Source organism: Corvus kubaryi, unplaced genomic scaffold, assembly GCF_017639235.1.
Source record: "Corvus kubaryi isolate FWS band 111438036 unplaced genomic scaffold, C.kubaryi_AGA036_p1.0 37391, whole genome shotgun sequence".
Classification (NCBI taxonomy): domain Eukaryota; kingdom Metazoa; phylum Chordata; class Aves; order Passeriformes; family Corvidae; genus Corvus; species Corvus kubaryi.
The window spans coordinates 6310099-6323725 of NW_024581130.1; the positions used below are offsets into that span (position 1 = coordinate 6310099).

Sequence of the window (13627 nt, forward strand, 5' to 3'; positions counted from 1 at the left end):
TAGAAAATGATTTATCGTTTATTATGTTAATGTGACACATTGAAGTGGGAGTACATTAGTGATCATTTTTCACCCAAGTACATGAGGCATTTGCAAGAGATTTATAAATGCACTAACACAGAGATCACTGTTTTCCACAAAATGCCAAAATTCTCCAATACTAGCACACGTTTCTTGTTCCCAGATCCCGACAGAATTCCTATCAGATGCCTTCGGGCATGGTACAGTGGCATGATGCATCATGTCAAAAAGCAGATCAGGACCATTATCAGGCAGATGTTTGACATGATGCATCATATTACTCAGCCAGTGGCACACTGCCATTGCTCAAAAGGATTTTGACATGATACAGTGTGCCAATGCTGTAGCACAAAACCAGCATGTTCCAAAAATAGGGACAAATTCACCTCTGGCATAAGTAGAAGTAACTGCAGTGACTTCATTAGATTTGCATCTGCTTATGTCAACAGTGAGTTTGGCTCGTAATCTCAAATTTATATAAAAGAGTGGTAGGTGGCTGCATTTTCAGGTATTTGTTATACTGTTTTCTACTCCCAGCATTCAACTATCATGAGACAGCTGGGGGGAAACCGCCACCTTTCTCAATTCCTTCCCCTCCACCCCACAAGAAGCAGCATCAAATTTCCATTTTTAACAGTGTAACAATACCTCCGAGTATGTAGAGGGCCACTCTTCTCAGAAACTTGGGAGGTTGTGAGTTTGGGAATTTCACAAGCAATAGGAATTTACAAAAAGGGAGAGAGAGGATCTCTGCTTTCTGCCTCCATACTATTTCTCAACAGTAGCTGCAAGTGCTGGGTGCACAGCAGCAGCAAAATAAATTTTGAGTGGCAATTAGAGTAATAGTAAAAGAATGACATAAAAGAGCAGCGAGGATGAAATGTGAGATCTGATAAGATTTGGAGACTTCTTAAAAGGCATTGTAATTTATTGTTTTCCCCTTTCATCACTTTGGAATGAAAAGCACAGCTTGCTAATGCAGATGCATCACACTGACAAAAGGAGAGGAGGGGAACCAGCTAAGGTAGGGCTGGTGCGAGATCTTTACAGAAGAGAAACATCCTGGCTGTCTGCCACAGTCTGTTTCTTTAGTGAGGAAAAGAACTGGCTGGTTCTGTTTTAAATAAAGTTCATTCATCTTTGCTGTATGTTCTAGCTTCTTAAATCCATCAGGGTTTCTTGGATTCTTGGACCAGCTGAACTTCAGTGATGCTAAGAGTAATCAAAAGGAATAAAGACCAGAAGATCCTCAGAGAGCACTAAGTAAATACCACCACCAAACATGACTTGGTACAGCAGCTGTGTGGGTTGTAACATCAAGGGAAAATGGCTTGTCTGGTACACTGGAGATCTGGAGGAGAGAAGAAGAGCATAGCAACGTGGTAAAGCAATCTGCACAGGCTCTTCAAGCATTCATTTACTTGTCTGCTTTGAGATGAGCTTTACTGTTGGATTTAGAGGTGCTCACCGCTTCCACAGATCAGAAGACTTATCTAGAGGCCTAAATAAGTTGTGGAAACAGCTGCAAGCATCTCAAACGTTTTGAACAATATTAGCAAGAAGTAAGGGTCTTTCCCCTCCCTTCTCACTGCCATACAATTATTCCCAAATCTTTCTTTGAGGAGACAGCTCTGTACGGTGAGCATTCCCCCAGAGATTACAGCCACCAAAACAACCACTCCACTGCTGTATCCCCATTCCTCCTGGTTTCACCCTCCGCTGGCATTCTATAAATATTTAAGTCACTGGAAACCACACTCTAGCTAGCTGTGGCTGGTGCTTACAGGCAAAGCCCCTTGGCTTTGCTGTTATGGCCCATTCGACAGCCAAAAACTGTAACACGTTGGTTTTTCCTAAAGGAGACCAAATTGGAAGATACACATGGCATCCCAAGGAAATACACACCAGGCATTACCTATGCCTTATGTATAAAGGAATAGGAAGGCTAAAAACAATATTTGTTCACAGCTTGCTGGGAATTCTCTGACGAGATGGACAGTGTTTTGGTTTTTTTTTTTCAAGAAGTCAACTTTGATGAAATAGCTTATTTTTGTGGGGAACAATCAATCTTGGAAAAAGCACACTGCAAAGCAAGTTAAGTTTCTGGTGAAATCTGCCACCACAAAAATGTCTAAAGATTTCCCACCAAACTACATTGTACTGAGTATCCCAGCTGGGAAGTTTATCATGACCTCAAGACTCAGGGAGTGCTAGGCACGTTCCTGTAAAGCTATAATGCCATCACCACTGGGATCTACACTTCCAGCTGATCCACTGCAAATCCCAGAAGAGCAGAAGGCAACAGAGAGCTCAAACACTCCTGGGCTGAGCTCTGTCTTTCCCCATTCCCTGGGGAGGAAGCACAAGCTGGAAGCAGGCAGGCACTTGCTTTCATTTCTGAAGGAAAGGAATGGAAACAGCCTGCCCCAAACACTTGAGGAGGAGAGAAGGATGAGAGTTACCTCCATTCTGGAGGACAATGCTTCTCTCTGTACATATTTATATTTCTCCAATTTGAAGCAATACAGAAATTGAAGGGTTGAGTGTTTAAAGCAAAGTGTTCCATTCACACAATGCAATTTTAATTCATACAGTGCCTTGTGAGTACAGGAAACAGGCTTAACATTTTCCTTAGACTTGCAGCCATACACCCTCACCACTAAGGTTTTGACCCCACTGGAATAGGAGGCAGCATCTCATGTGTGGCAAATACATTACCCTGAGATTTTTAAGACCTCTTGGTTCAAAAAGCAGCAAACCACTGGCCAAAGCTATGGTCACGAGATGCACCATAGTCTCTCCACAGAATGTGAGGATCTGGACACCTCTCTGGTCATCTCTTTCATATTTTGTAATAAAACCAAAGCTGCAGTGCCAATTACAGCAAATATCTTTCTTCAAACCACTAACAGCTTTCACATCTCATGCCTGTAATCTTCAGCAAATAGATCAAGGACTGTTATTCATTTTAATGCCTGAATGCATTATATTTATTCTTGTTATAATATGTTCTGTTACCACAGAAAATGTTTGGCTCCCAAAGAAAAAGAGGGAATTGTGTCAAAAGTCCAAATTCTTCCTTGAAATGCAAACATTTTTAATGGCTTTAATGGAAGATATGCATTGGAATCCCAGGGCACAATCTGGCACTGAAATCCTCCATCTAAACTGGAATTTTTCACCATGTCTTTTTCATAATCTATTATTAAGCATGTTTCCATCTCAGCAGTTGAAATTTGGGGCCCTGTTGCATCTGAGAGGGAAGTGCAAAGCAGCTGGGAAGTAACTGTAAAGGAGAAGCAGAAAACATATTGAAGCCCTCATATGCTGGACAATGCTGTTCTCTTCCATCCTTCTCCTCACAGGAACAAAAAGCACATTGGGGTGATCCCACAAACTTCCAGCTGGAACAGTAGCAGCATCTGACCCAGTGCAGGGCGGCTTCAGTGCTGTTCCCAGTCACCCCAAGGGTTTCTTTGGTCCCTAACTGGCCACAGATTGAGCACAGATTCCCTCCCTGCTTCCCCTGTGAAGCTCTCAGGCTGCAGCAAAAGTGGTGAATGTGGAGCGACAGAGGGTGAAGCCCAGCAGCTCCTGGCAAGTGAAAAGCCTGGGAGAACTGGTTTTCTTGTTCTGTAGCCCTGGTGACCAGTTCATGAGCACTGACTGACACCTGGCTCTGACATCAGTCCTGTTGTCAGTGTAGCCACTCACAGAATATCCTAGCAAATCCTCCAGGCTTTGGCACAGCCCCTGTAACTGCGGAATGATGTGTATGGACACTTTTTGAATGACTTAGCCAGAATATGATACAGAGTGTCTGCCAGTTTTATGCATGTGTGTCTAAATGGCTAACAGTACAGAGACACCAGTACAAACTAAGACTAATGCAGTGATATAATGATCACTTTGATCTTGGATTAATTATTAGTTTGAAAAAAAATCCCACAGTCTTACAATCTTGCTCCCCTCTGCTCAAACAATGCCTAAATGTCCTACAACCATCCCTGCTGGCACAGCTCACATCCTGTCTTGCGTTCAGACATTGCAATCTACAGGAGAACAGGAGTGATTTGCCATTCCTGCTTCACCCTCAGACTGATATCACACTCCAACAGTTTTGTCACCAAACATTGAAAGTCCGTCTTTCCCAGGAAACTTCTCATGAAACAAAGGAATTGCAGTACTGTGGCCAGTTGAACTGCATTCACTTTACTTCCTCCTTCTCTCGCTTTGCTTGACATAAGTGGTTTCAATAATATTTCAGCTAATAACACTCCTTATACTTTATTGGGTGTGAATTGTGACTATAGGAACATTTGATGAACACTCTGGTTTGCAGAAACAGGGCAGTGTGAACCCTTTCTTTGGCTCACAGGACAGAAAGCATTTACTACAAGGAATACTGCCATGTTTTTAATACTACATACCATTTCCCAACTCTAAATAAATATATGTTAAATGGAAGTGAAAAGTTGTTTTGCTGCAGTTTCATAAATGCCTTTAAAAATTTAACAACTGCTTGGGTTTGGTTTTTTTTTTGGTGCAGTTTTTTCACTCCTTTTGCCAAGAGTTTGTATTAGAGTAATAATATAATTTGCTTCTATACTAGATTATTATAATAATCAAAACTGCCAGCACTTCCCAATTTCTTTTCATACTGCTCTTGTGATCTCGTTATCATAGGCTTTTCATTAGTTTTTCTTTGCTCATCAAAAGAAATTGTGTGTCTGGTGAAGGAAATGACTAAAAAAATACTTCTAGAGCATTACCAATCTCTTGGTAAATAAAAAGCAGCCATTAATAACACTTAGCCAGCTCTTCTCAGTTCTCTGTGACTTTGTTCCTTTCCCATCACAGTGGGAAAGCAAGTAATTAATTCCTAGTGAAATAATATGTGGCATAGTAAAATGTGTAAAATATTTATATATGATTGCACTAATTCTCACAATGACCACACTGAGCTATCACCACTATTTCTCTTAGAGCTGGAGATACAGAAGCTGTGGGTTTAATCAGCTCAAGTCATGGCCAGAACTTTTGTCATTCAGGCATGGGCTTCAGTCATGCAACTTGTTTCGTCTCTTGTAGGGAGCAAGATTCATTGTCATGCTTATTTCCCACTCTCTGGGTATCTCTGTGCTTAGGATGTGACTGCTTTAACAAAAAAAGAAAAAAGGAGGTCTTTAAGTGAGCAAAACCAGCGTCCTGAAACTAGAAAAATGAGCTTAAAAAGGAAGATATTGCTCACAGTGATGATTTGTTCCTTCCCAGAAAGCCAGAGGAGGTGGGAAATGAAGGAGAATTTTGCTTGCACAAAAGCCAAAGCGTACTACTGAATAGACATAATATTCCCAAAATCAGGGGTAAGAGAGCTGAATATTAAGCTCCATCATCTTTTTCCACAATGGAATTTTCCAACCAGTTAAACAGTCCTTACCTCTTACACACATGCATTATCTCTAACATCTGGAAGAAACACTGTGCCTCTGTCTTAAAAGTACAGACAACAGTGTTCTGGAGGAGATGGGTCCAATGCAACAGTACTCAGTGTTTTACTTCATTAATATAAACTTGTATAAAAGAAAAATACATTAAGTGCTTTCTTCTAAATTCATCTTTGATATTTCTAAGTGAGACAGGGAATTATCACCTCTGGAAAGGTACATTTGAGCTAACATAACAAGCAGGCTAAGAGCTCTGGAATAGCTCCTGTAGCTCAGTATGAATAAAATACGTAATTCTCCAAGTGTATCAGTACCACAGCTCACATAAACACCATCAGTTTTTGGTGAAAGATTGAGGGTTTGGGGGTTTTTTTAAGCCTGCTGCAATAGAGAAATAGGAAGTGGTTAACAACACAAAGACTAAACCCAGGCATTTGACAGTCCATTACAATTTTAGAGATATCTCCACAATTTTGGTAGAGCTTACTGGGGAGTCTCTTTGCAGCCTCAATTCACTTAATTTAAAGAAGTACTAATTGCTTTCCAAATTAGAGAAGGCTGCACCACTGGAGAATCGTAGCATGGCTGGGGTTGGAAGGGACCTTGAAGATCTTCTTTTTCCACCCCTCTGCCATGGGAGGGAAACTCCCCCTAGATTAGGTTGCTCAAGGCCTCACCCAAACTGGCCTTGAACACTGGCACGTTCTTTTACTGTAAGCAGCTTATTCTTTGCAGGCCTCTCCCAGAGATACCAAACACAAACTTATTTGCTTCCTATTGCTCTCAATCCCAGCCCAAAAAGCAAGCAGTAAAGAGAGGTTGCTCATCTGTTCTTGAAATTCTTGCAGAGAAGAGCCATGTGGGAAGGATACACAGGCAGCAATGGAGGAGAATTTCCTCTCCCGGGACAGGGAGCACAGCAACACCCCTTCCTAAAGCATTTTCCTTGGAAGGAGAATAGGAGCCTGTTTGTCTCCTCCGTCCTTACACCTAAGCCCTGGGGTCCAAGTGTGCTGCTGTAACTCCAAGCTAGAGGTGGCAAAGTCCTTTCACTCTGACTAAAGGCAGCTATTTCTTCCACCAATGGCATCTGCATATTCCCAATCACGGAACGCTTTAATAAGCTGCAGCATCTGAGAAAGGTGGGCTGCAGGGTCCTAATTAAATAGCGACTGACATATCGCTTTTCAAACTAAACATCCAGCTGGGATGCTCAGGGTAGCACTCTTGGTTTGTAAACAACAGCACAGAGCACTCCACAGAGCAGCCCTGTGCCCTTCTGCCACAAAACACTGCAGAGGCTCCCTGCGCCCTTGTAACAAATGATCTAATGATCCTCAGGAGCAGGGAACAAGGCTAATTTGTAGCTCTCTTCAAGAGGCTAAGCCAGTTAAGCAAGACTTCTTAATTGCCTGCTCTTTATTATTTAATGCATAAGCTAGAAAAAAATAAAACCCTTAGGGCCAGATCCCAAAAAGTTATTGAGGTATCCAAGCCAGGCAGAAGTCAGCTGCAATTACGAACAGTGATACTAAAAACTTCTGCTCAGCTGCTGCCCAGCTCAGAAGGCTCTTAAACCTAAGTAGGTACCTATTTCAATTTTAAAGTTCTCCAGGTGCCCAGCATTCAGCTCCTGCACATGCCAAGAAACACTTCGCTCCTGACAGTGCCGAGGAAGCTCGTGCCAGCCCAGTGCTGAACCTCTTGAGAGCCAGGAGAAGCCCAAGAGGTTTCAGTCCCAATGAATGTTCACCTGGTGGACAGAAACACCTGAAAACCTACCTGTATCTCTTGAATGGGTTATAAATAATGTCAGCCTAATTATAAGTTACAACGTGGCCAGCAGACAGGCCTGCTCAAAGGCACGTCACAGGTCCAGCAAGTACATGAAGGAAAGCAAAGCAGCAGGGAGGCAATCCCAGTGTTCTCAGAAACACTCAGAGCTGCAACTTATTAAGGACAAATGAGCCAGGTACCTCACCCACAGCAAGGCAAGAAACATGCTTTTAAAACACTGCAGCTTCTCTCTTCAGACTGAACTGTGGGAAAAATGATCCTTTAAATGAGTTGGACTCAAGTCAGACTAACACTGAAGTTCACCAGCTGTGGGGTCTGAAAACAGTGGAGCAGCCCCTGTAGCCTTGGCCCACTCAGACTCCTGCCAGGAGCGTAGAGGGAGAGACAGGAATGAGAGCAGGAGCACTTTTTCCCCTCTTCTCACATTTCCCATCAGTGGTCCTATGCACAGATCACTTGAAAAATCTCGCTTTCCCAAAGAGCGGCATTTGTGCTGTGCAGTTTAGATATCACCATTTTGAAAAAAGTTTGTTGTTCTCTTTTGTTGCACATAATCTTATTCTCTTTGGTATCTGCTCGAGAGGGATGTGGCTCGCTCAGGAGAGCCTTTGGGCCTGTGTTCCACACACAGCAACATCTAATAAGATTTATTGCCATATTTCCTTGCTTTGCTGCAAATTCAGGTACTGCACTAATGGAACATTGAGATAGGCACTTGACTTGGTAAATACAGAATAAAAAAAGGCTTATGTAAGAGCCTATAAAAACAAGACAGTTCAGAATTCAGGCAGCTGCTCTATTCTTGATTCCTTCCATTGTGCCTCAGGATGGACAGACGTCAGCCAGCCAGATCTCTTATATGCATTATTGTATTCTGTGAAGTTTGGGCATAACAGAAACAAAGATGAAATAGTAATGTTAACTTTTCTGTTCATCTTCTGACACACTTTAAATCACTTCATGTGGCATTGCACTCCTAGAAGATTTGATTACTTTTAAAATTAATACTGTGTAAGGAAAAAAATGTCCCTTAGGCCTGTTGCAGTATTTATACAGGTAACTTCTCTGTTTGCAGAATATTTAACCTCAGCAGAGATATTCCCCTTGTTGTGAATGGCATCTATAGAGCTAAACAATACAAAAATCAGTCTTTGGTTCCAGGAGTCATTTTGATTTATGTCTCACTTGTTGTCATGGTCAGTGCCAGGAGATGACTCCAGGACAATGGAAATGGTAATGCTCCATACTGAAAACTGGTTGGAAGCAAAGCCTGTGTGGCATGAGGCTTCTGCCTCCTCAGAGTGAGGGTAGAGCTCCCACAGCTCTAGAATGAAGAGGACACAAATTGCTACAGAAGACAGAATTTTCTGCAGATAAAAAGGTGAAAGGCTCCACCAGAGTCCCGGCAAATGTCAATAATGATTCCATCAGATATGAGAAATTGTTGAAAACATTCACAGAGACAATTATGGCTATTTTAGTAATTGAACCAACTCTTTCCCTTCCCACCTTCATCTCTTTAAGGACAATATAAACATCACTGTGCACAGCTGGAAGTTGCTCAGACATTATTGTCATTTTTTATATTTCTGTATACAAGGAATAAAATTGATGATCTATGAATACTAGTGTGAACTTCAATAATTTATATTTTTAATGTGCTAAAGGGAATGAAGTTGTTGCATTCATTTGTGGTGTCGTCTCTCAGAAAAATAAGAAAGCTGAGTGCACACAGTGAATTTAGTCAAATTAGAAAGTTAATCCATTGCATGGAGTTAAGCACCGACACATGACATGTCACTAATCAATTGTCTCACTATTAGGCTTTTGAAAAGTCCAAATGACAACTTGAGTAGGGTTTTATGGAATTTCTCTGGTTTTAGACCAGCCTTAGAAGGTTGTTAGAATTGAAATTTTTTGAGAGCAGTAAGCATTTTTCATACAGAATTGCCAAGTTGGAAACCCTGAAGTTTCTGGGTAGACATTCCCATTTCAGAGGAAGGTCCTTGCTCTAGTGAGAGTGCAAGATACCACAAGAGGAAGAGGTCTTGTCTAATGGCAAACATCAATTTTTAAGAGAAGCGAATGGTTGGGAATGCTCCTCTACTCATTCTGCAGAGCATTAGGGACAGCACAGCTCACTGGGTATGCAATTAGCCTGATGCGGGCACTTGAAGGAGAAAACACACACAGCAGGACACTCAGGGCTCAGAGGCCATCCAAGCAGGACTTACACTCTCCAGTTACACTGTGGTTGCTGCTCTTGTGTTAAACAGCTGAAGGGAGTGATCACTGTGTTGGCTGGAATTCAGAAACATGGATCGGTTCAGTCAGACAGCACCAGCGAAGGGATGCTCCAGGGAGAAGAGATGACTGCAGCATATAGGCATCAACAGTGCAACCTTTCCATGCTGACATGAGGGGAGGATGTGAAATGCAGCAGGATTCCCATTTCTGGCAGTCCAACACTTGGTTTGGTACTGCAATACATACACTTTTGGATGATTTTGAATAGATGGTCTCAAAACCATGTGGCAGGTTCGAGAGGGTTTTGTAATTTGTTTCTTGTTCTCTGAGCCATGCTTAATTCCATGCAATATTGTAGCCAACCTGATGAGGGACTTGGGATGCTGTGAGTTATTCATCAGAAATAAAATTGATATAGAGCTGTCTGTTAATAATGCTGATTCAAGGTTTTACCTCTCTGTTTCACAGGACTCCTATTTTTAAATACAGCTCAGGTACACTGCAATTACACATGCCAGTTGTGCATCTCCTAGGCAGCAAGATCTAGTGCACACAAGTAAGAGGATTCATTTCAGTCTCTCAAGAGTCTTTTGTGGTGTGATGTCTTCTAAAAGAAATGGAGAGGGAATGCAGAACTGTGCCTTTAATTCATTTATTTGGTTTAGGTCTCCCAGGCAGTGATCAATCACTCTTCTCCAGAATTTGCACTCATTTTCTGGTGGTAAATTTATCAGCAGGGAACCACCTATAGTCCAGATTTTGAACTTGAAGAACTCGTAGTCCAGATTTTGAACTTGAAAGATGTAGGTAAGAATCTGTGGGAAAAAAGTGAGAATATGAGTCTGTCAATAACAGACAGGCTTACTGAGAATAGCAGTCCATCCAAGAAATTCTCTTGCAGTCTTCAAGAATTCACAGATAAACCCCCGTCCTTTAAGAGAAGTAAATCCCATTTATGCTCACAGACAGTACATATTGGGTTTGGCTGCTGTGATATCAGTTTGTGTCCTGCAGATGGACATCACAGGCAAGAAGCTGAAAGGTTTGGGTCTGCACAGGACTCTGGGCAGAATAAAAACACCAAACAGGGCACCTTCCCTTTTGGGTAACCTAAAAGAGACTTGAGTAGTGACAGCTGGATATGATCATCCCCACTGATGGCCAGGCATGTCCATTCCCAGTGCCTCAGCAAACACAAGCATGGACTGGACTGTTTCTGGGAGGTTACCCACAAGGAAAGAGCTGTTGGTTATTTTCTCGACTTTAATACAGTAAGGCACTACTTTTGGTCTATTGTAACCAGAGCTCACAAGTGGGTGGGCTCCTAAATCATAACTTCAAATCAACCTTAAGCAATTTTAAGATTGAGCCCGCCAGAATTCTTTATCAGATTTCTGAGGGCTTCTGAGCCTTTGGGTTAATTCTGGTTTGAGCTTTATTTGGGTTGGATTATTTGAAAAACACCATTCTTATGTTTTCTCAGTAACTGTGAGAACAAAATTTCATTTACATTTTAAAAGAAAAGTAAGGAATGTAAAAAAACCAATCATCACATGACTCAAAGAATAGATGTGTAAACACAGCAAATACTGTGTGATTTGAAACAAGAATAAACTTTTTTGGTAAAACTGGTAGGAGCAAATTTTCTTCTCTTAATGTTTGAGGTTCATATTTGGAATTATACACTCAGGCTCTTTGGTAAATACAAGGGAATGCAGAGCCCTGCTTGAATTATATTTCTAAACTAAGGGTTGAGCTATAAAAGCCCCTTTTGCATAACATACAAGATAAGCTTAGATTTGTCCAAATCTGAATGCCACCTGATTTCAAAAACAGAACTAAACTCACTAGAGGATTTCTCCAAGAAATCCTGGAATACTCTAAACCTCTGAAAGTGGCATTTGGCAACAGCAGCATGGAAATGCAGGCCAGGCTCAAGGTAAGAATGAATTAATACAGTAACACGTAGAAAACCGCAGGATCAGAGAGGTGATAAATTCACTTTATGAGATCAACCAGCGGTTTCTTACACGTCTGCTACTTCCACTTCCAGGGTTAGGTTCTGGTTTGAACACCCTGTTAGTGAACACCACAGAGCATCACTGGCTGGAGAAGTCATTGTTTCTAGCACGGCTGGTGCTTTCTAAGCAGCTGCTCAGCCCACCTCTGTCTCAGCCAGCAGGCTGGAAAAAGAACATAATGCCTGTGGGGACACTTGTTGGTTTTTGTGGGACAAATTTCATAATCCTGAGGATCATGGGACAATTCATTAGTGAACCAATCTGCATTTAGCATGCTTTTCAAAAAAAGCAAACAAGGAGCTTTAATAAAAGGCCATTTTTGTTTCTTGAAGAGGAAATAGAAATACTGTGCATGCAAATTAATGTTTCTAGACCACAGTCATGCAACCTACTGCTTAACTCAATAATACTCTGAAAGACAAACAGACATTAAAAAATGAATTAACCTCCAGGCTGCAAAATTTTAATTAAAATAGATCTTAAATAGATAAAGGGCAAGCCTTCCAAAACCCATGGAATTAAATTGCTTTTATATTTCCTTTTTCTTCCTATAGCTTTACCTCAGAATAGTATTTTCATTATAATTGCATCAGCAGTTTTGTATTGTTCTTCAAAGTCAATCTTCCATAACTCAAGCTAGCCATGAATAATTTTGTTTCTAAAATGAAAAATCAAAACCTGGGCTATTTTAAGTGGATTATATGACCACTGTTCCTCAAGGGAAATAGAAATACCACTTCTCATTGTGGTCCAGAGTCATACTGAATATGCTTTTCCATGCTTGCTGATAAGAAGTTGCTCATCATGGGAGGAGAAATTCAGATGGTGACCTTAACCCCTAGAGTTCAGTAGAGTTGTGGAGTAATTGATCCTGACTCCTCAGTCTCCCCAGGCAAACCTGCCTTTTTCTGGGAGCACAGGAACTACAAGAAACAGAAAGGGAGACTAGTGAAATATTCCTCTCTGAACAACTGCAGGAAACACCTGAAAATTATCTGATTTCAGTCTTGATAAGACAGCCTGAATTGCAGGAGGAGGCAGAATTCAAAAATGAGTCTCTGTCTTCTTTGACATAGGTAGATAAAGCCACTTCAGTTGAAATAGATCTGAATTCCTGATGGATCCTATCAAATGTGATCATAAAAACGTCTCTTAAATATTGAAACTATGAGTAACTTTTATTGTACATTGCACTAATTTTTTGTTTTATTTAAGGGGACACCTCTATTACCACACTGGGCCTTAATCAGTTGGCAGAAACATTCATGCAAGTTTAAGAAAGCCTACTGAGGATGAGAGCAGGCACTGCAGAAAATATCTTATCTGATTAAAAGTGAGTAATAAGGACAGGCCAAATTGCTGGGGAGTAGTTGCCACAGGACAGTCAGTGATATGATGTCAATCAGGGGCGTAGCAGAGAAATCCACAGTGATGACTTAGTGATGGAAAGCCCAAAGAAAATGCCAACTCTCTGCTAGGCATCTATAATGTGGATTTATAAGGACAAAATGAAATGCAAAGTACCCAAGTTAGCTGAATTTTATTCAATCATGCCTTCTGTCTATTTATCTACTTTTCTTTTAAGCATATTAATCTATCATTTTCATATTCATTCTGTAACTGGAAGCAAGGTTTCCTTTGAATGATGATTTCATTAGGATATGTTCTGCCAGATAGCGATGCCTCCAGAGTTATGTACTACATTAATTCTGTCACTTCTTTTACCTTCTATTTTTGTTTCACACAAATTATGAAAAAAAAACCCTACATGCTGATAAGGAGAGGATGCTATTTTCATGCATTTGGCATAATTTAGATGAAATTTGAACCTTCAAATAATACAGAGTTCACAAAGTAGGAGTGCTTACTATGCTAACTGAATGAGGCTGTAGCTTATCAGAAAATTATTACAAAAGACAAGAATCACATTATTTAAAGTCAAAGACAAGTAAGTCCTCACCATTATTAGGAGCTCTTGGAAAAGTCAACTCTTTCAAAATAGCCTTTGGTGCAAGCTCTACGTGCTCCTTACCACAATCCAGTCATTCCTGCAGTTATATTAAACAGCTCTCTCCATACGAGAAAAACTATGAG

At 41.0% G+C, this 13627-nt stretch overlaps 1 long non-coding RNA gene across 1 annotated transcript in view; it reads right to left on the bottom strand.

Moving 5' to 3' along the window:
• Positions 1–13627, bottom strand: part of LOC121669242 — a 61846-nt gene continuing 48219 nt past the window's right edge. Inside the window, exon 4 of the long non-coding RNA XR_006017656.1 lies at positions 1–10327. This is a non-coding gene — a long non-coding RNA (uncharacterized LOC121669242). The remainder of the gene's footprint in view (positions 10328–13627) is intronic.